The sequence below is a fragment of the Rhinopithecus roxellana genome, chromosome 7, assembly GCF_007565055.1.
Source record: "Rhinopithecus roxellana isolate Shanxi Qingling chromosome 7, ASM756505v1, whole genome shotgun sequence".
NCBI lineage: Eukaryota > Metazoa > Chordata > Mammalia > Primates > Cercopithecidae > Rhinopithecus > Rhinopithecus roxellana.
The window spans coordinates 9553185-9575004 of NC_044555.1; the positions used below are offsets into that span (position 1 = coordinate 9553185).

Consider the following 21820-nt stretch of genomic DNA (forward strand, 5'->3'; position numbering starts at 1 on the left):
TTTCTTTCTAGTTGAATTACTCCCTTTAGCATTTCTTATAGGACACGTCTGTTATTGATTAAATCCCTTAGCTTTTATTTGTCCAGGTTTGAAGGATATTTTCACCAGATATATTATTCTAGGGTGAGAGTTTTTTCCCTTCTGCACTTTTAATACATCATGCCCTCTCTCCTGGCCTGTAAGGTTTCCACTGAAATGTCTGCTGCCAGATATGTTGACATTCCATTGTATGTTAATTGTTTCTTTTCTCTTGCTGCTTTTAGGATTTTTTCTTTATCCTTGAGCTTTAGGAGCTTGATTATTAAATACCTTGAGTTAGTCTTCTTTCAGTTAAATCTTCTTGGTGTTCTATAAACTTCTTGTACTTGGATATTAATATATTTTTCTAGGTTTGAGACTTGTCTGTTATTATCTCTTTGAATAAACTTTCGGCCCTATCTCTTTCTTTCTCTACCTCTTCGTTAAGGTCACTAGATTTGGCCCTTAGAGGATATTTTCTAGATCCCATAGGTGTGATTCATTTTTTTTCTTTTGTCTCCTCTAAATATGTACTTTCAAATAGCCTGTCTTCAAGCTCATTACTTTTTCTTCTGCTTCGTCAATTGTGCTGTTGTGAGACTCTGATGCATTCTTTAGTATGTCAACTGAATTTTTGAGCTCCAGAGTTTCTGCTTAATTGTTAAAAATTATTTTAATTGCTTTGTTAAATATATCTGAGAGAAATCTGCATTCCAACTCTGTGTTATCTTCCATTTCTTTGAGTTTCCTCAACACAGCTATTTTGAATTCTCTGTCTGAAAGGGCATGTATCTCTGTTTATTGGGATTAGCCCCTGGTGGCTTATTTAGTTCACCTGGTGAGGTCATGCTTTCCTGGGTAGTGTTGATGCTAGTATATGTTCTTTGGTGTCTGGGTATTGAAGAGTTAAGGATTTATTTTAGTCTTCACTGTCTGAGTTTGTTTGTTCTTTTCCTTCTTGGGGAGGCTTTCCAGATATTTGAAAGTACTTATGTGTTGTGTTCTAATCTGTATCTGCTTTTGTGGGCAACCCAAGCCCAGTAACACAGTGGTTCTTGCAGACTTACAGAGGTACTGCCTTGATGGTCTTGGACAAGACCCAGAAAAATTCTTTGGATTACCAGGCAGATGCCTGTTCCTTTCCCTTTCTTTCTTCCACACAGAGTCTCTTTCTGCACTCTGAGCCACTTATAGGTGGGAGTAGAGTGACACAAGCACCCCTGTGGCCACCATCACTATGACTGTGCTGGGTCAGACCGGAATCCAGTGCAGCACTAGGTCTCACCCAAGGCCTGATGTAACCAATCCTTGGTTACTGCCTATGTTCACTCCAAGCCCTGCAGCTCTTTAATCAGAAGGTGGCAAAGCAATCCAGGCCAGGCCTGCATCCTTCCCTTCAGGGCAGTGAGGTCCCTCAGGTCCCAGGTGGGTCCAGAGGTGCTATCCCGGTGTCAGGGACTGAAGTAAAAAACCTTAGACGTCCATCTAGTGTTCTCTTGTACTGCCACTGAGTTGGCATTCAAATCACATGACACAGTCATTATGTAAAGTGAAATAAGCCAGGAACAGAAAGAGAAACATCACACGTTTTCACTTATTTGTGGGATCTAAAATTCAAAACAATTGAACTTGTAGAGATAGAGAGTAGAAGGATGGTTATCAGAGGTTGAGAAGGGTAGTAGGGGTTTTTGGGGAAAGTGGGGATGATTAATCCATACAAAAATTAGAAAGAAAGAATGAATGAGCCCTAATATTTGATAGCAAAAAATGGTGACTATAATGAATAATAATTTAATTGTACATTTTAAATTAATTAAAAAATTATAATTGGATTGTTTTAACACAAAGGATAAATGCTTGAGGGTATGGATGACCCATTTTCCATGATGTGACTATTGTGTCTTACATGCCTATATCAAAATATCTCATGTACTCCATTACTATATACACCTACTAGGTACCCACAAAAATTAAAAATTAAAACAAAAGAAAATTCCTCCAAAGAGTTGTCTATTCTCCGTGTCTCCATACCATGTATTGTCACTCTCTTGTCACACTTCAATCAATCTTTGATTTCAAGCCTCCAACTGAAATCTCTCTCACTAAGGTCACTGATAATCTCCATATTGTCAAATCCTATAGTCAATCCTCAAATCACATCTAGTTTGATAGCTCAGCAACATTTGTGACAATTGATTTTGCCCTCATTCTGGAAATACTTCACTTGTATTTCGTGACAATAATTTCTTCTTATGTTCCTCCTACCTTACTAGCTACTCATGCTCATCTCTTTCACTCGATTCTTTTCCTTCCTGAATTTGAAATGTTGGAATGTGCCAGAGCTGGTCCTTGGACTCATTCTCTATCTATACTTATTCACTAAGTCATTGTACTGATTCTCACAGCTGTATTTACAACTTATAATCTGATGACTTCCAAATGTATACCTCCATCCTTGAAATACATACTTGTAAATCCAACTTTGTAATAGACATTATCACTCACATATCTCAAACTTAACAAACTCTTAATTCCCAGCCCTAGTCCTGCAAAACCTGGTCTTCCTCCATTGTCTCCCTTCTTGGTAGATGCTGCCACCACTAACTTTGTTGCTTAGGATAAAATCCTTGGAACGACCCTTGAATCTCTTTCTCTCACATCCAAAATGCAATCCATCACCAAATCTTGTTACTTTCACCATTAATATATATCCAGAATCTCTGGAACAAGATATTGTAAACTTACTTTTCCATGCTACCATCCTCTAAATTCAAGTAAATACTCTGGAAATTACTGAACAGAAAAAATAAAAGGACTCTGAAATATGGTAAGAAACTATATGAGTTAGCAACCTAAAGATTTGAGGAATAAGAATGCTATGATTTCCCTGAGTTTTCTTTTTACCTCCTAAATATCTCAGACTAGGCACTGGGGACACCTGCAATCCAGAACTGCCAACAGGCATAAACAACAAAAACAAAAACAAACTTAACCTTGCTTTCTCTGATCTATGTTCTGATAAAAAGCCCAACAGAGACCTAGCGGACAGCCCCAACTCCTGTTCTACAACCAAAGTACCTGAGAATAACCTGATTTGCACAGAGAGGCATCTGCAAAGCTCCTGGAAAATCCAGCTTCCACCCACAACGAGGTAATCAGCAGGTCAGCTGCCCACATAAGTAGTTTCAGAACCCTGATGGGCCATTTTAACTCCTGATACACAACTAAGACACTGACAGCTCACAGGAGTAGCAGTGAAGCTCCAGCAGTCCAACTCAACACCTGTAGTGCTCAACACCTGTAGTGCTCAACACCTGTAGTGCTCAACACCTGTAGTGCTTGCAGACTAAACACCTGTAGTGCTTGCAGGCTGGTCTACCTGCTGTGGAAGCAGAGAAGGGCTGGTCCACCCAATTTCCATTCCAAACCCAGGGCACCATCATCTCTTAGTCCTCTATTAATTGGCACAAGAAGACTCAGTCCCAGTAGCTTCTGCCTCAACCCCTACAGGATAACATGGCTCAATGACAATAGGTGGCCCAGCAGAGTGCTTTGTGCCATGGCAGATGGCACTAATAGGGAATAAATGGAAACTGAAGCACCATCAGAAAGACAAAACACATCAGAATGGCTCTGAAAACTAAATTGTCATTAGACCTAAAAACCACAAAAATAGGCCAGAACCTATATTCTAAACCTAAACAGGATCACTGCTTGCTAAAATAGATTTAAGAATCAAGAAATTCCTAAAATAGTAACCAAAATATCCATGATAAAATGGAAGATCATTCCTTATGCAAAGAACTAGGAAAACTACAATTTGACTGAGAAAACATAATTAGCTGATATAAATACCAAGATTATTCTGAAGTTGGAGTCAACTGATAAGAAAATTAAAACTGCTCTCATAAAAATGCTTCAACAAGTAATTAAAAATATCTTTAAACAAATGCAAACAGAATATCTCAACAAAGATATAGCAGTTATTTATTTTTTAAAAAAAGAACCAAATGTAAATTATAAAAATAAAAAAAATACAAATAGCCAAAATAAAATTTAAAACTTATCAGATGGACTCAATACTAGATTAGAGGTGAGGAACAGAATCAATGAAGTTAAAGACATATCAACAAAACTTATTCAATCCAAACAAAGAGAAAATATCATGAAAAAGAAACAAAAAGAAGATAGTCTCAGGGATCTGTGGAACAATAACAAAAGACAGGACCACTGTCTGTTATTATCAGAATCCCAGTAGGAGATGAGAAACAATGTGGGGCTGAAATAGTAGTTAAATAATAACAAGAAACAGGGGTAACAAGCCAGGCATGGTGGCTCATTCCTGTAATCCCAGTGCTTTGGAAGATTGAGGTGGAAGAATTGCTTGAAGCCAGGAGTTTGAGACCAGCCTGGGCAACATGTTGAGACCTGATACCTACAAAAATGAAATAAAAATCAGCCAGGCATGGTGGCACATGCCTACAGGGTCACATGAGCCTAGGAGCTCAAGGCTGCAGTGAGCTCTGATCGCACCACTGCACTCCAGCAGCCCCTAGGTGACAGAGCAAGAACTTGAAGAAAGAAAAAAGAAAGAAAGAAAGAAAGAAAGAGAGAGAGAGAGAGAGAGAGAGAGAGAGAGAGAGAAAGAAAGAAAGAAGAAGAAAGAAGAAAGATAAGAAGAAGAGAAAGAGAAAGAAAGAAAGAAAGAAAGAAAGAAGAAAGAAAGAAGAAAGGAAAGAAAAAGAAAGAAAGAACGAAAGAAGAAAGAAAGAAAGAAAGAAGAGGGAGGGAGGGAGGGAGGGAGGGAGGGAGGGAGGGAGGAAGGAAGCGGGGAAGGAAAAAGGAGAAGAAGAAACAAAAGTAACAAAAAGAAAACAAATAATAAAATAGAGACTGGTGATGTCAGGAAGATGGCAGAATAGAAAGTCAGAAAACTTCCTTCCCCCAAAGGAGACACCAATTCAACAAGCAAAAATACACAGATCAATTCCCTTCAAGAGAAATCCAGAAACTAGTTAAAAGGCTCCTGCATCACAGACAAGCTAAAACCAGCCACACTGAAGCTGGTAGGAAAATTAATGGTACTCACTCGCCATGGTCTCTCTGCCCAGCTTAGTATAGCATGATCAGCAGAAAACTCCCAATTCTTGGCTTCTTCCTAGAGAGAAAAAGAAGAAGGCTGAAACATATGTACAACATGAAGACTTTTTCGGGGGAAGGCTGAGGAAATAATTTCTGTCTTCCCTGTATCTGGAGACTCGTGAAAAAGTGTGCTAGGTTGAAGGCTACTGAGAACAAGGGTAAAAGTTTAGACAAAAAGCACTCACTCACCATACTCCCTCCTCCCAGCTCAGCATAGAACGAGAGGGTAAAACTCCCAACTCTCAGCTTCTCTCTAGGAAGGGAAAAAGTTGTGGCATGTGTCCCACATTCTGTCTTTTTGGGGGGGCTGCTCGAGAAATGGGTTTCTGTCTCATCGCTCTCAGAAGGCGGACAGGGCTGGCATACTCTAGATGTCTGGGGGATGCTGAAAACAAAAGAAATGTAAGTGATTTGCTGCTATTCCACAGGACATGCAGTAGAGAAGACAGATGTTAACACAGCTCAAAGGCTTCTCCTTCAGGGAGGGGAGACAGAAGAGTAAAGTGTGTGTTTAACATTATAGCTTTTTGGGGTCTGACCAAGAAACTTGTTTTACTTTAAAACAGACTTTAATTTATTTTACTAGATAAAAAGCACTGATATGGTTCAGTACACTCTAGAAACTTGGGAGAAACTAAGAACTAAAGGGAGATGTGAACTAATAAATCTCTTTAATTAAAAATTTGCATATACAAGTCCAGAGAAGAAATATACAAATAAAATGTCTGAAAGGACCCTCTAATTAGGCTGATTTGTGAAGGTCTTTCCTTGCACAAAGCCAGCATATAAAGATTTGGAGAGGTGGTCATTTTCTTAAATGCATGGATCCAACATAAAGGTACAAAGCAAACAAGGAAACAAGAAAACATGACACAAAGCCAAAACAACAAATAAGTCTCCAGGAACTGACCTTAAAGTAAAGGAGATATATGAATTATTTGACAAACAATTCAAATATCCATCATAAAGATGCTCAACAAGCTCAGAATATGATACATAAATAAAATGAAAATAACAAATCAACTGAAAACATAAAAGGAGCCTAACAGAAAATTATGAGTTAAAGAATACAATAAGTGAACTGAAAAATTCACTAGACAGTTTCAACATCACACTTGATCAACCAGAAGAAAGAAGCCACAAACTTGAATACAGGTAATTTGAAATTATTAGTCAGAGAAACAAAAATAATAAAAAAGAAGTGCAGAAAGTCTAAAAGGACTTATGGGACACAATCAAGTGGATCAATATATGCATTATGATATTAAAAGAAAAAGAAGAGACATAAAGGGACAAACATTTATTTAAAGAAACAATGGCCTAAATATCCAAAATCTGGGAAAGAATATGGACATCTAGACTCAAGAAGCCCAACAGAACCCAACTAATAGGAAACCAAAGGACTTCAAACTGACATTATGGCTAAATTGTCAAATGTCAAAGACAAAGAGAAAATTTTTAAAGAAGAAGTGACTCATGACATATAAGAGAGTCCCATAAAACTATCAGTAGATTTATCAGCAGAAACCTTGCAGGTTAGAAAAGAATGATGTGATAGATTTGAAGTAATAAAATAAAACTGTTAACTAACAATATTATATCCAGAAAAACTGTCTTTCTAAATAGAAAGAGAAGTGATTTCCCATATAAACAAAAGCAGAAAGAGTTCATGACCACTAGATGTGCCTTATGAAAAAATGCTAAAGTGAGTCCTTTGAAGCTGATATGAAAGGATAACAGAAAACAGCACAAAGACAAATGAAAGTATAACCTCCACTGCTAAAAGTAAACATATGGACAAAACAAAATATTATAATACTGGAGAAGCCGGGCAAGATGGCTGACTAGATGCATCCAGGTGAACCAGCTGCCACTGAGGGACTGGGACAACTGGTGCACTCCTAATAGATCTTCAGAGGTATGGCATTAAGAGTGGAGGGAGGAAAGACAAGAAGCTTGGCTGAAGGAGGAGGAAGCTGGAAACCCTGCACAGGGCGACAGTGCACCAGGACTTGTTCTTGGCCTCCGACAACTCTGGGAGAATGGGTGAGTTGAACTGGCAAGAAGCAACATGCTCTACAATGGGCTTTTGGAATTCTGGCAGGAGGAGACTCCCTCCCACCACGGACACTTGAGTTGACAGGGAAAGCCATTAGAGAAGTGGTAGGGGCAGCACTCCAGCTGGTGTAGAGCCCAGAGGGATTGATGTAGGAATATCTATAGTGAAGTGCAACCAGGAATGGCCATCTTCCTAGGCTCAACTTGCTTCCATAGGAAACTTTAGTCCTGGGGGAACTGTCCATGCCTGAACTCTACAGAATTTTCCTGCCCATTACACAAAACCAGTCCAATCTGAACACCCCTTGGTCTGCTGGCCTCTCCCAGGGCCTCAGCCTGGCTGGACTTGCTTGCAGTGTGACTTCAGGTGCCCTGGGGGCCTACATTGTAGCTCTTGCACTGGTAAACCATGCCTGACTAGAAAAGAGTTCCAGCAGAGTGACCCCCACAGACACATAACAGCCTGTCCCCTCCCACACTCCACTGCAGCTTCCCATGAGAGCATGGACACCTCCCCCCCACCATTGCTTTGCCACTATGCATATGCATGGACAGACGTTGCCTTCTCTGTCCCACCATTGTGTGTGTGTGTGTGCGTGTGCATGTGCCTGTGTGTGTGTGTTTGTGTACGTATACCTTGCACTGCCACTGCTGCAGTGTGATTGCATTATTCCTCCCATCCCCCAACCATATGGCCATTGCAGTCAGAGTCTTTGCAGCCACTGAGCCTGTTAGCACCACTCCTATCAGCATCTTGCCTCTGGGCTAATACTGCCACTGGAGTAAAACTAGGCTTAGAAAACAAATGACACTCTGCCGCCCTGAGAGGCCACCTCTACCTGTGTGAATGTGCACAGGGGGCACACACAGTACTGTTTCTGCCAATACCCCACCTCTGTGCTGACAACAACACTGGCATGACGAGGTGCACAGTAACAAGTAGGGGTCCCCCCCAGTGCACAAGCCATGCTACCTCCTCTGCTTCTGCAAACACCCATATGGAGGCCTGCACCCTGGCACCTGCTAATGCCTTGTGGTAGCCAACAAGCATGTTGCTGCTGCCACTGCTGCTAGGACATGTGAACAAGAACAGATCTCACTGCCACAGCCCTATGAAATTCTTTGGCTGCCGCCACCCATCAGAGTGAACCCTGCCCCCTAATATCTTCAGAAACAAAGCAAGTTGACTGTACCCACCAAATACCACAAACGATCAAGGTCATCAAATAGGATAAGAGGAAAACAATTCATCCACAGGACAGCAACCTCAAAGAATAAAGGAACATTAGCCCATAAAGATGAGAAAGAACCAGCACAAGAAACCTGACAGCTCAAAAAGCCAGAGTACTTTCTTTCCTACAAATTATCACAGTAGCCTTCTAGCAAGGTGTCTGAACCAGGCCAAGATGGCTGAAATTACAGAAACAACATTAGAAATGTGGACTGGAATGTTACAGAAACTGACAGGCAAAATAGCCAGCATAGAAAACAATATAACTAATCTGATAGAGCTGAAAACACACGCTACAAGAATTTCATAATGCAATCACAAGAATTAATAGCAGAATGGACCAAGAGGAAGAAAGAATCAGAGCTTCAAGACTGCCTTTCTGAAATAAGATAGTCAGAAAAGAATAAAGAAAAAAGAATGAAAATGAATGAACAAAACCTCTGAGAAATACGAGATTATGTAAAGAGACCAAATCCATAACCCATTGGTGTCCCTGAGATGAGGAGAATGGAAGCAACTGGGAAATTATATTTCAAGATATCATCCATGAGAACTTTCCCAATTTAGCTAAGGAGGCCAATATTCAAATTCAGGAAATGCAGAGATCCCATACAAGATAATTCACAAGAAGATCATCATCAAGACACATACCCAAGGTCAAAATGAAGGAAAAAATGTTAAAGGCAGTTAGACAGAAAGGTCAGGTCACATACAAAGAGAAGTCCATCAGACTAACAGTGGACCTCTCAGCAGGAACCCTACAAGCCAGAAGAAAATTGGGAGCCAATATTCAACATTCTTAAAGAAAAGAAATGTCAATCAAAATTTTCATATCCAGCAAAACTAAGCTTCATATGCAAACAAGAAATAAGATCCTTTCCAGAAAAGCAAATGCTTAGAGAATTTGTTACCACCAGACCTGCCTTACAAGAGCTCCTGAAGGAAACACTACAAATCAAAAGGAAAGATCATTACAAGCCACTTCAAGAACACATTTAAGTACATAGACCAGTGACAACAAAAAGCAACCACAAAAACAAGTCTATATAATAACTAGCTAACATAATGACAGGAGAAAATCCACACATAACAATATCAACCTTGAATGGAAATGGGCTAAATTTCCCAACTAAAAGGCACAGGCGGGCTGGATAAAGAAGCAAGGCCCAATGGTATGCTGTTTTCAAGAGATCCATCTTCCATACAATGACATCCATAGGCTCAAAATAAAGGATGGAGAAAAATCTACCAAGAAAATGAAAAACAGAAAAAAAAAAAAGCAGAGGTTGCAATCCTAATTTCAGAGAAAACAGATTTCAAATCAACAAAGATCAAAAAGGACAAAGAAAGGCATTATATAATGGTAAAGGGTCCAATTTAGCAAGAAGATCTAACCATCCAAACTCTATATGCACCCAACACAGGTGCATTCACATTCATAAAGCAAGTTCCTTGAGACCTATGAAGAGACTTTGTTTCACACACAATAATAGTGGGAAACTTCAACACCCCACTGCCAATATGAAAAAACTCATTGAGGTTAAAAAAATCACAAAAATTTCAGGACTTGAACTCAACACTTGACCAAATGGACCTAAAACACATTTACAGAACTCTCTACCAAAAGACAACAGAGTATACATTCTTTTCATTGCCACATGATACATACTTTAAAATCAACCATGCAATTGGACATAAGACAACCCTCAGCAAACTCAAAAAAAAAAAAAAATACAGAAATCAAACCAACCACACTCTTGGACCACAATGCAATAAAAATAGAAATCAAGGCAAAGAAAATTGCTCAAAATCATACAATTATATAGAACTTAGACAAGTGACTCCTGAACCACTCTTGGGTAAATAATCAAATTAAAGAAGACATCAAGAAATTCTTTGAAACTGATGAGAACAAAGGCACAACAAGCCAGAATCTCTGGGACACAGCTAAGGCAGTGTTAAGAAGGAAATTTATAGCACTAAACACCACATCGAAAAGTTAAAAAGATCTCAAATTAACAACCTAACATCACAATTACAAGAATTACAGATGCAAGAGAAAACCAATTGCAAAGCTAGCAGAAGACAAGAAATAACCAAAATCAGAGATGAAATAAAGGAGATTGAGACACAAAAAAACATACAAAACATCAATGATCCCAAAGGTTGAAGAAACTAGACCAACCAGTAGCTACATTAATAAAGAAAAAAAGAAAAGATCCAAATAAATACAATCAGAAATGGCAAAGGGAACTTTACCACTGACCTCACAGAAATAAAAATATCTATCAGGGGCCACTATGAACAACTCTAGGCACATAAACTAGACACTCTAGAAGAAATCGATAAATTACCAAACACATACAAACTCACAAGACTGAAAATAAAAAAGACATTGAATCCCTGAAAGATCAATGAGCTCTGAAATTTAATTAGTAATAAATAGCCTACAAACAAACAAACAAACAGCCCTAATTCACAGTCGAGTTCTATGAGATGTACAAAAAAAAAAAAAAAAAAATCTGTACCACTCCCACAAAAGCTGTTCCAAAAATTAAGAACATGAGACTCATCCCCAACTCATTATATGAGGCCAGCATCATCCTGATGCCAAAGCCTGGCAGAGACACAAAAAATAAAACTTCAGGCCAATATCCTTCATGAACACAGATGCAAAAGTCTTCAACACAATACTGGCAAACTGTATTCTGAATCCAGCAGCACATCAAAAAGTGAATCCATCATGATCAAGTAGGCTTCATCCCTGGGATACAAGGTTGGTTCAACACATGCAAATCAATCCATGCAATTCATCACATAAAAAGAACTAAGGACAAACATCACATGATTATCTGAATAGTTGAAGAAAAGGCTTTCAATAAAATTCAACATCGCTTTATGTTAAAAACTCTCAATAAAGCAGGAGGACACAGGCCTGGCTTGCTTTGCCACCTGTTGACTTCAGAACCCCAGGGCCTTCAGGAAACTCAAAGAAAATCAAGATAACACAGAGAAGGAATTCAGAATTCTATCAGATATATTTAACAGAGATTGAAATAATTAAGGATAATCAAATGGAAATTCTGGAGCTGTAAAATGCAATTGGCATACTGAAGAAAGCATCAAAGTCCTTCAGTAGCAGAACTGAAGGATTAGTGATTAGAAGAGAGAATTAGTAAGCTTGGACACAGGTTATTTTAAAATACACATTGAGAGGATACAAAAGAAAAAAGAATAAAAAATGATGAAACACGCCTACAAGATCTAGAAAATATCCTCAAAGGGGTAAATCTAAGAGTTATTGGCCTTAAAGAGGAGGTAGAAAAAAAGACAGGGGAAGAAAGTTGATTCATAGGGATAATAACAGAGAACCTCCAAAACCTAAAAAAAGATACTGTTATCCAAATACAAGAAGTTTATGCAGCACCGCGCAGATTTAACCCAAAGTAGACTATCTCAAGGCATTTAATAATCAAACTCCCAAAGGTAAAAAATAAAGAAAAATTCCTAAAAGCACAAGAGAAAAGAAACAAATAATATACAATGGAGCTCCAATACATCTGACAGCCGACTTCTCAGGGGAAACCTTACCGGCCAGGAGAGAGTAGCAAGATATATTTAAAATACTTAAGGAAAAAAAAAAAGTTTATCTTAGAATAATATATCTGGCCAAAATATCCTTCAAGCATAAAGAAGAAAAGAATACTTTCCCAGAAAAACAAAAGATGAGAGGTTTCATCAACACAAGACATTCTCCAAGAAATGTTAAAGGGAATACTTCAACTAGAAAGAAAAAGATGCTGATTAGCAATAAATAATCACCTGAAGGTACAAAATTCGCTGGTAATAGTAAGTACACAGAAAAACACAGACACTGTCACTGTTGTGTGCAAACTACTCTTATACTAAGTAGAAAGAATGAATGATGAACCAATTGAAAGTAATAACTTCAACAACTTTTAAGACAGACAGTACAATAAGATATCAATAGAAGCAGCATAAAGTTAAAAAGCAGGGGGACAAAGTTAAGACATAGAGTTTTTGTTACTTTCCTTTTTGCTTGTTTGTTTTTTTTTACGCAGAGTGTTAAGAAGTATAAGGTTAAAACAATGAATTATACGATAATATTTCCAAGCCTCATGGCAACCTCAAACCAAAAATCATACAATGGATACACAAAAAATAAAAAGCAACAAAGTAAGTCATATCACCAGAGAAAAGAAACTTCACTAAAGGAAGACAGGAAGCAAAGAAGCAAGAGTAGACCAGAAAACAACCAGAAAACAACAAAATGGCAGGAGTTCTTACTTATCAGTAATAACATTGAATGTAAAGGGACAAAACTCTCCAATTAAAAGAAATAACCTAGCTGAATGAGTAAAAAAAAAAAAAAAGACACACTGATCTGTTCACAAAACAAGTCTTAAAACACACACACACACATACACACACATACACAAAGTAATATCAAGCATCTTCTCTGATCACAGTGGAAAACTAGAAATCAATAACAAGAGAAATTTTGGAAATTACACAAATAAATGGAAATTAAACAAGGCCACTGAATGACCAGTAGTCAATGAAGAAATTAAGAAAAAAAATGAAAAATGTCTTGAAACAAATAATAATGGAACATAACATACCAAAACTTAAGGGATACAGCAAAAGCAATACCAAGAGGGAAGTTCATAGTACAAATGCTTACATCATAAAAGAGAATAAACTTCAAATGAACATTCCAATGATGCATCATAAAGAACTACAAAAGCAAGTGCAAACCAAATGCCAATTAGTAGAAGAAAGGAAACAATGAAGATCAGAGTAGAAATGAATGCAATTGAAATAAAAAAAAAAAGATCAATGAAACAAAAAGTTGATTTTTTGAAAAATTAAACAAAATTGAAAAACCGTTAGCCAGACTAAGAAAAAAAAGAGTGAAAATGCAAATAAATAATATCAGAAATGGGATCTGGCAAGACGGCTGAATAGGAACAGCTGCGGTCTGCAGCTCCCAGCGAGACCAACGCAGAAGGAGGGTGATTTCTTCATTTCCAATTGAAGTACATGGTTCATGTCATTGGGACTGGTTAGACAGTGGGTGCAGCCCACAGAGGGTGAAGAGAAGTAGGGTAGGGCCTCACCTCACCTAGGAAGCTCAAGTGCTGGTGAACTCCCTCCCTAGGAAACGGAAGCTGTGAGAGACTGGGCTGTGAAGAATGGTGCTATCCAGCCCAGATACTACACTTTTCCCACAGTTTTCTCAACCTGCAGACCAGGAGATTGCCTCGGGTGCCTACACCACCAGAAACCTGGGTTTCAAGCACAAAATGGGGCAACTGTTTGGGCAGACACTGAGTTAGCTGCAGGAGTTTCTTTTTTAACACAGTGGCCCATGGAACCCCAGCGAGACAGAACAATTCACTCTGGAAAGGGGGCTGAAGCCAGGGAGCCAAGTGGTCTTGCTCAGTGGGTTGCACCCCCACAAAGCCAAGCAAGCTATGATCCACTGGCTTGAAATTCTTGCTGCCAGCAGAGCAGTCTGAAGTCGACCTGGAACAATGGAGTTCGGTTGGGGTAGGGGCATCTGCCATTACTGAGGATGGAGTAGGTGGTTTTCCCCTCACAGTGTAAACACAGCCACCAGGAAGTTCAGACTGGGTGGAGCCCACCGCAGGGCAGCAAAGCGGCTGTAGCCAGACTGCCTCTCTGGATTCCTGCACACTGTGCAGGTCATCTCTGAAAGAAAGGCAGCAGCCCCAGTCAGGGGCTTATAGATGAAACTCCCATCACCCTGGGACAGAGCACATGAGGGAAGGGGCGACTGGATGCAGCTTCAGCAGACTTAAATGTTCCCGCCTGCCAGCTCTAAAGAGAGCAGTGCATCTCCCAGCACAGCACTTGAGCTCTGCTAAGGGTCAGACTGCCACCTCAAGTGGGTCACTGACCCCCATGCCTCCTGACTAGGAGATACCTCCCAGCAGGGGTCGACAGACGCCTCATACAGAAGAGCTCAGATTGGCATCTGGTGGGTGCACCTCTGGGACGAAGCTTCCAGAGGAAACAATGGGCAGCAATCTTTGCTGTTCTACAGCCTCGATGGTGATACCCAGGGAAACAGGGTCTGGAGTGGACCTCCAGCAAACTTCAGCAGACCTGGAGAAGAGGAGTCTGATTGTTAGAAGGAAAACTAACAAATAGAAAGCAATAACATCAACATCAATAAAAAGAACACCCACAAAAAACCCATCCAAAGGTCATCAGCATCAAAGATCAAAGGTAGATAAATCCACTAAGATGAGGAAAAAACAGTGCAAAAATGCTAAAAATTCCAAAAACCAGAATGCCTCTTCTCCTCCAAAGGATCACAACTCCTTGCCAGCAAGAAAACAAAACTGGATGGAGAATTCGTTTGATGAATTGACAGAAGTAGGATTGAGAAGGTGGGTAATAACAAACTCCTCCAAGGTGAGGAGCATGTTCCAACTCAATGCAAGGAAGCTAAGAACCTTGAAAAAGGTTACAGGAGCTGCTAACTGGAATAACCAGTTTAGAGAACATAAAAGACCTGATGGAGCTGAAAAAACACACCACAAGGACTTTGTGAAGCATACACAAGTATCAATAGCCAAAATGATCAAGCAGAAGAAGGGATATCAGAGATTGAAGATGAATTTAATGAAATAAAGAATGAAGACAAGATTAGAGAAAAAATAATAAAAAAGAACAAACAAAGCCTCCAGGAAATATGGAACTATGTAAAAAGATCAAACCTATGATTGATTGGTGTACCTAAAACTGACAAAGAGAATAGAACCAAGGTGAAAAATACACTTCAAGATATTATCCAGGAGAACTGCCCTAACCTGGCAAGACAGGCGAACATTCAATTCAGGAAATACAGAGAACACCACTAAGACACTCCTCGAGAAGAGCAACGTCAAGACACATAATCGTCAGATTCACCAAGGTTGAAACAAAGGAACAATTGTTAAGGGCAGAGAGAGAGAGATAGGTCAGGTTACCTACAAAGGGAAGCCCATCAGACTAATAGTGGATCTCTCTGCAGAAACCCTACAAGCCAGTAGAGAGTGGGGGCCAATATTCAACATTCTAGGAGAAAAGAATTTTCAACCCAGAATTTCATATTCAGCCAAACTAAGCTTTATAAGCAGTAGAGAAAGAAAATCCTTTCCAGACAAGCAAATGCTGAGAGATTTTGTCACGACCAGGCCTGCCTTACAAGAGATCCTGAAGGAAGCACTAAATATGGAAAGGAAAAACTGGTACCAGTCACTGCAAAAACATACTAAATTGCAAAGACTATTGACACTATGAAGAAACAGCATCAATTAATGGGTAAAATAACTAGCTAGCATCATAATGACAGGATCAAATTCAAACATAACAATATTGACCTTAAATGTAAAGGGGCTAAATGTGCCAATTAAAAGATACAGACTGGCAAATTGGATAAAGAGTCAAAACCCATCAGAGTGCAGTATTCAGGAGACCCATCTCATGTGCAAAGACACACATAGGCTGAAAATAAAGGGATGGAGAAATATTTACCAAGCAGATGGAAAGAAAAACAAAAAAGCAGGAGTTGCAATCCTAGTCTTTATAAAACAGACTTTAAACCAACAAAGATGAAAAAAGACAAAGAAGGGCAATACGTAATGGTAAAGGGATCAATACAAGAAGAGCTAACTATCCTAAATATATATGCACCCAATAGAGGAACACTCAGATTCATAAAGGAAGTTCTAAGAGAATGAAAAAGAGACTTAGACTCCCAAACAATAATAGTGGGAAACTTTAACAGTACACTGTCAATATTACACAGATCAACGAGACAGAAAATTAACAAGGAGATTTCGAACTTGAACTGAGGTCTAGACCAAGTGGACCTAATAGACATCTACAGACTCTGCACCCCAATTCAACAGAATATACATTCTTCCCAGTACCTCATAGCACTTATTCAAAAATTGACCACACGATTGGAAGTAAAACACTCCTCAGCAAATGTAAAGGAATGGAAAACATAACAAAAAGTTTCTTAGAGCATAGTGCAATCAAATTAGAACTCAAGATTAAGAAACTCACTCAAGACCACACAACTACATGGAAACTGAACAATCTGCTTCTGAATGACTACTGGGTAAATAACGAAATTAAGGCAGAAATAAATAAGTACTTTGAAAAAATGAGAAAAAAGACACAACATACCAGAATCTGTGGGACTCAGCTAAAGAAGTGTTTAGAGGGAAACTTATAGCACTAAATAGTCACATCAGAAACTGGGAAAGATCTAAAATCAACACCCTAACATCACTATTAAAAGAACTAGAGAAGCAAAAGCAAACAAATTCAAAAGCTAGCAGAACACAAGAAATAACTAAGATTGGAGCAGAACTGAAGGATATAGAGACATGAAAAACCCTTCAAAAACTCAATAAATCCAGAAGCTGGTTTTTTGAAAAGATTAACAAAATAGATAGACTGCTAGCCAGAATAATAAAGAAGAAAAGAAAGAAGAATCAAATAGACATAATAAAAAATGATAAAAGGGTATCACCAAAGATCCTACAGACATACAAACTACCATCAGAGAACACTATAAACACCTCTATGCAAATAAACTAGAAAATCTAGAATAAATGGGTAAATTCCTGGACACATACATCCCACCAAGACTAAACCAGGAAGAAGTCAAATCCCTGAGTAGACCAAAAACAAGTTCTGAAATTGAGGCGGCAATTAATAGCCTATCAACCAAAAAAAGCCCAAGTCCAGAAGGATTCACAGTCAATTTCTACCAGAGGTACAAAGAAGAGCTGGTGCCATTCCTTCTGAAACTTCTCAAAACAATAGAAAAAGAGGGACTCCTCCATAACTCATTGTGTGAGGCCAACATCATCCTGATACCAAAAGCTGGTAAAAAAACACAAAAAGAAAATTTCAGGCCAATATCCTTGATGAACATCGATGTGAAAATCCTCACTAAAATACTGGCAAACTGAACCCAGCAGCACATCAAAAAGCTTACCTAACACGACCAAGTTGGCTTCATCCCCAGGATGCAAGGCTGGTTCAACATATGCAAATCAGTAAACATAATCCATCACATAAACAGAACAAATGTCAAAAACCTCATGATTATCTCAATAGACGCACAAACGGCCTTCAATAAAATTCAACAGGCCTTCATGCTAAAAACACTCAATAACCTAGGCACTGATGGAACGTATCTCAAAATAATAAGAGCTACTTATGACAAACCCACAGCCAATATCATACTGAATGGGCAAAAGCTAGAAGCATTCCCTTTGAAAAATGGCACAAGACAAGGATGCCCTCTCTCACCACTCCTATTCAACATATTGTTGGAAGTTCTGGCCAGGGCAATCAGGCAAGAGAAAGAAATAAAAGATACTCAAATAGAGAGAAAAAAGTCAAATTGTCTCTGTTTGAAGATGATATGATTGTATATTTAGAAAACCCCTTGGTCTCAGTCCAAAAACATCTTAAGCTGATAAGCAACTTCTGCAAAGCCTCAGGATACAAAATCAATGTGCAAAAATCACAAGCATTTCTATATACAAATAAAAGACAAACAGCCGAATCATAAGTGAATTCCCATTCACAATTGCTACAAAGAGAATAAAATACCTAGGAATACAACCTACAAGGGACGTGAAGGACTTCTTCAAGGAGAATTACAAACCACTGCTCAAGGAAACGAGAGGACATTAACAAAAGGAAAAACATTCCATGCTCATGAATAGGAAGAATCAGTATCGTGAAAATGGCCACACTGCCCAAAGTAATTTATAGATTCAATGTTATTCCCATCAAGGCACAATTGGCTTTCTTCACAGAATTACAAAAACTACTTTAAATTTCATATGGATCCAAAAAAGAGCTCATATAGCCAAGACAATCCTAAGCAAAACGAACAAAGCTGGAGGTATCACACTACTTGACATCAAACTGCTACAAGGCTACAGTAACCAAACAGCATGGTACTGGTACCAAAACAGATATATAGACCAATGGTAGAGAACAGGGGCCTCAGAAATAACACCACACATCTACAACCATCTCATCCTTGACAAACCTGACAAAAAAGCAATGGAGAAAAGATTCCCTATTTAATAAATGGTTCCGGAGAAAACTGGCTAGCCATATGCAGAAAACTGAAACTGGAACCTTTCCTTACACCTTAAATAAAAATTACCTCAAGATGGATTAAAGACTTAAACATAAAACCTAAAACCATAAAAACCCTAGAAGAAAACCTAGGCAGTACCACTCAGGTCACAGGCATGGGTAAAGGCTTCATGGATAAAACACCAAAGGCAATGGCAACAAAAGCCAAAATTGACAAATGGGATCTAATTAAACTAAAGAGCTTCTGCTCAGCAAAGAAACTATCATCAGAGTGAACAGGTAACCTGCAGAGTGGGAGAAAATTTTTGCAAATCTATCCATCTGACAAAACTCTCATATCCAGAATCTACAAGGAACTTAAACAAATTTACAAGAAAAAACAACCCCATCAAAAAGTGGACAAAGTATATGAACAGATACTTCTCAAAAGAAGACATTTATGCAGCCAACAAATATATGAAGAAAAGCTCATCATCACCGGTCATTAGAGAAATGCAAATCAAAACTACAACAAGATACCATCTCATGCCAGTTAGAATGGCAATCATTAAAGAGTCAGGAAACAACAGATTCTGGACATCATGTGGAGAAATAAGAATGCTTTTACACTGTTGGTGAGAGTGTAAATTACTTCAACCATTGTGAAAGACAGTGTGGCGATTCCTCAGGGATCTAGAAACAGAAATATCACTTGACCCAGCAATCCCATTACTGGGTATATACTCAAAGGATTATAAATCATTCTACTATAAAGACACAGGGACATGTATATTTATTGCAGCACTATTTACAATAGCATAGACTTGGAATCAACCCAAATGCCCATCAGTGATAGACTGGATAAAGAGAAAATGTGTCACATATACACCATGGAATACTATGCAGTCATAAAAAAGAATGAGTTCATGCTCTTTGCAGAAACATGGATGAAATTGGAAACCATCATTCTCAGCAAACTGACACAGGAACAGAAAACAATACACTGCATGTTCTCACTCATAAGTGGGAGTTGAACAATGAGAACACATGGACACAGGGAGGGGAACATCACACACCAGGGCCTATTGGGGGATGTCAGACAAAAGGAGGGAGAGCATTAGGAGAAATATCTAATGCATGTGGTGCTTAAAACCTAGATAATGAGTTGATGGGTGCAGCAAACCACCATGGCACATGTATACCTATGTTACAAACCTGCACGTTCTGCACATGTTTCCCAGAACTAATACAAAAATAAAAATAAGAATAAAAATTAAAAAAAAAAATCAGAAAAGAAAAAAGATACATTACAACTGATATTGCAAAAATTCAAAGGATCATTAGTGGCTACAAAGAGCAACTATATGTCAAATAATTGGAAAATCTATAGTAAATGGACAAATCCCTAGATATATACAACCTACCAAGATTGACACAGGAAGAAATCCAAAACCTGAACAAACCAATAACAAATAATGAAAATGAAGCTATAGTAACAAGTCTACCAGTAAAGAAATGCCTGGGACCTGATGGCTTCACTGTTGATTTCTACCAAACATTGAAAGAAGAACAAATAACCAGTCCTACACAAACTATTCCAAAAAACAGAGGAGAAGCGAAGGCTTCCAAACTCATTTTATGAGGCGAGTATTGCCCTGATGCCAAAGCCAGACAAAGATAGATCAAAAAAAGAGAAAACTACAGGTGAATATATCTGATGAATATTGATGCAATAATCCTCAACAAAATACTAGCAAACTGAAATCAACAATACATTAGAAAGATCATTCATCATGAGCAAGTGGGAGTTATCCCTGTGATGCAAGGATGGTTCAACATATGCAAATCAATCAATGCAATACATCATATCAACAGAATGAAACATAAAAATCATATGATCATTTCAACTGATGTGGAAAAAAGCATGATAAAAATCAACATCCCTTCATGTTGAAAACCCTAAAAAAACTGGCGATAGAAGGAACATAAAACTTCAACATAATTAAAGGCAAAAACAGCAGACCTATAGCTAGTTTCACACTGAAAGCCTTTCCTCTAAGATCTGGATCACAACAGGGATGCCCACTGCCATCACTATTATTCAAGACAATACTGGAATTCCCAGCTGGAACAATGAGACAGGAGAAATATATAAAGTGCATCCAAATTAGAATGGAAGAAGTTAAATCATCCTTGTTTGCAGATGATATGATCTTATATTTTGAAAATCCTTAAAATTCCACAAGAAAACTACTAGAAATGATAAACAAGTTCAGTAAAGTTTCAGGATACAAAATCAACATAACAACACTAAGTAGCATTTCTATATGTCAACAGTGAACAATCTGAAAAAGAAATTGAAAAAGTAATCCCATTTACAATCACCATGCATAAAATTAAATGACGAGAATTAACCAAAGAAGTGAAAGATGGCTGTAATGAAGACTATAAAACACTGATGAAAGAAATTGAAGAGGACACCAAAAAATGGAAAAATATTCCATGCTCATAGATTGGAAGAATCAATATTGTTAAAACGCCCATACTAACAGTAGTCTACATATTCAATGCAATCCCTATCAAACTACCAATGACATTCTTCACATAAATAGAAAAACCAATCCTAAAATTTATATGGCATGATAAAAGACCCAGAATACGCAAAGCTATTCTATGTAAAAATCAGAAAACTAGAGGAATCACATTACGTGACTTCAAATTATATAATACTACAGAGCCATAGTAACCAAAACCCCATGGTACTGGCATAAAAACAGACACACAGACCAATGGAACAGAACAGAGAACCCAGAAACAAATCCCCAATCCTACACTAAACTCATTTTCAAAAAAGGTGCTAAGAACATACACTGGGTAAGACAGTCTCTTCCATAAATGGTGCTGGGAAAACTAGATATCCATATGCAGAAAAATGAAACTAGACCTCTGCTCTTGCCATATACAAAAATCAAATTGAAATTGATGAAAGACTTAAATCTAAGACCTCAAAATATAAAACTACTACAAGAAAACGTTGAGGAAAATCTCCAGGATATCGGTCTGGGCAAAGATTTTTTGATCAATACCCCAAAAGTGCAGGCAGCCAAAGCAAAAATGAACAAATGGGATTACACCAAGTTAAAAAGCTTCTGAGCAGCAGAAGATACAACCAACAAAGAGAAGATACAATCCACAGGATGGGAGAAAATGCATGCAAAG

At 38.3% G+C, this 21820-nt stretch overlaps 1 long non-coding RNA gene across 3 annotated transcripts in view; it reads right to left on the minus strand.

The window, feature by feature from the left end:
* LOC115898742 overlaps window positions 1-21820 on the minus strand; it is an 84100-nt gene that overhangs the window by 39965 nt on the left and 22315 nt on the right. For 2 of the 3 annotated variants that reach the window (XR_004058431.1, XR_004058430.1), the window contains exons 2-3: window positions 5350-5545; window positions 5108-5176 (exon numbers count right to left, since the gene is read on the minus strand). This is a non-coding gene — a long non-coding RNA (uncharacterized LOC115898742). Of the gene's footprint in view, window positions 1-5107; window positions 5177-5349; window positions 5736-21820 lie in introns of those variants that run through there. The other variant, XR_004058429.1, reaches the window with a different exon arrangement.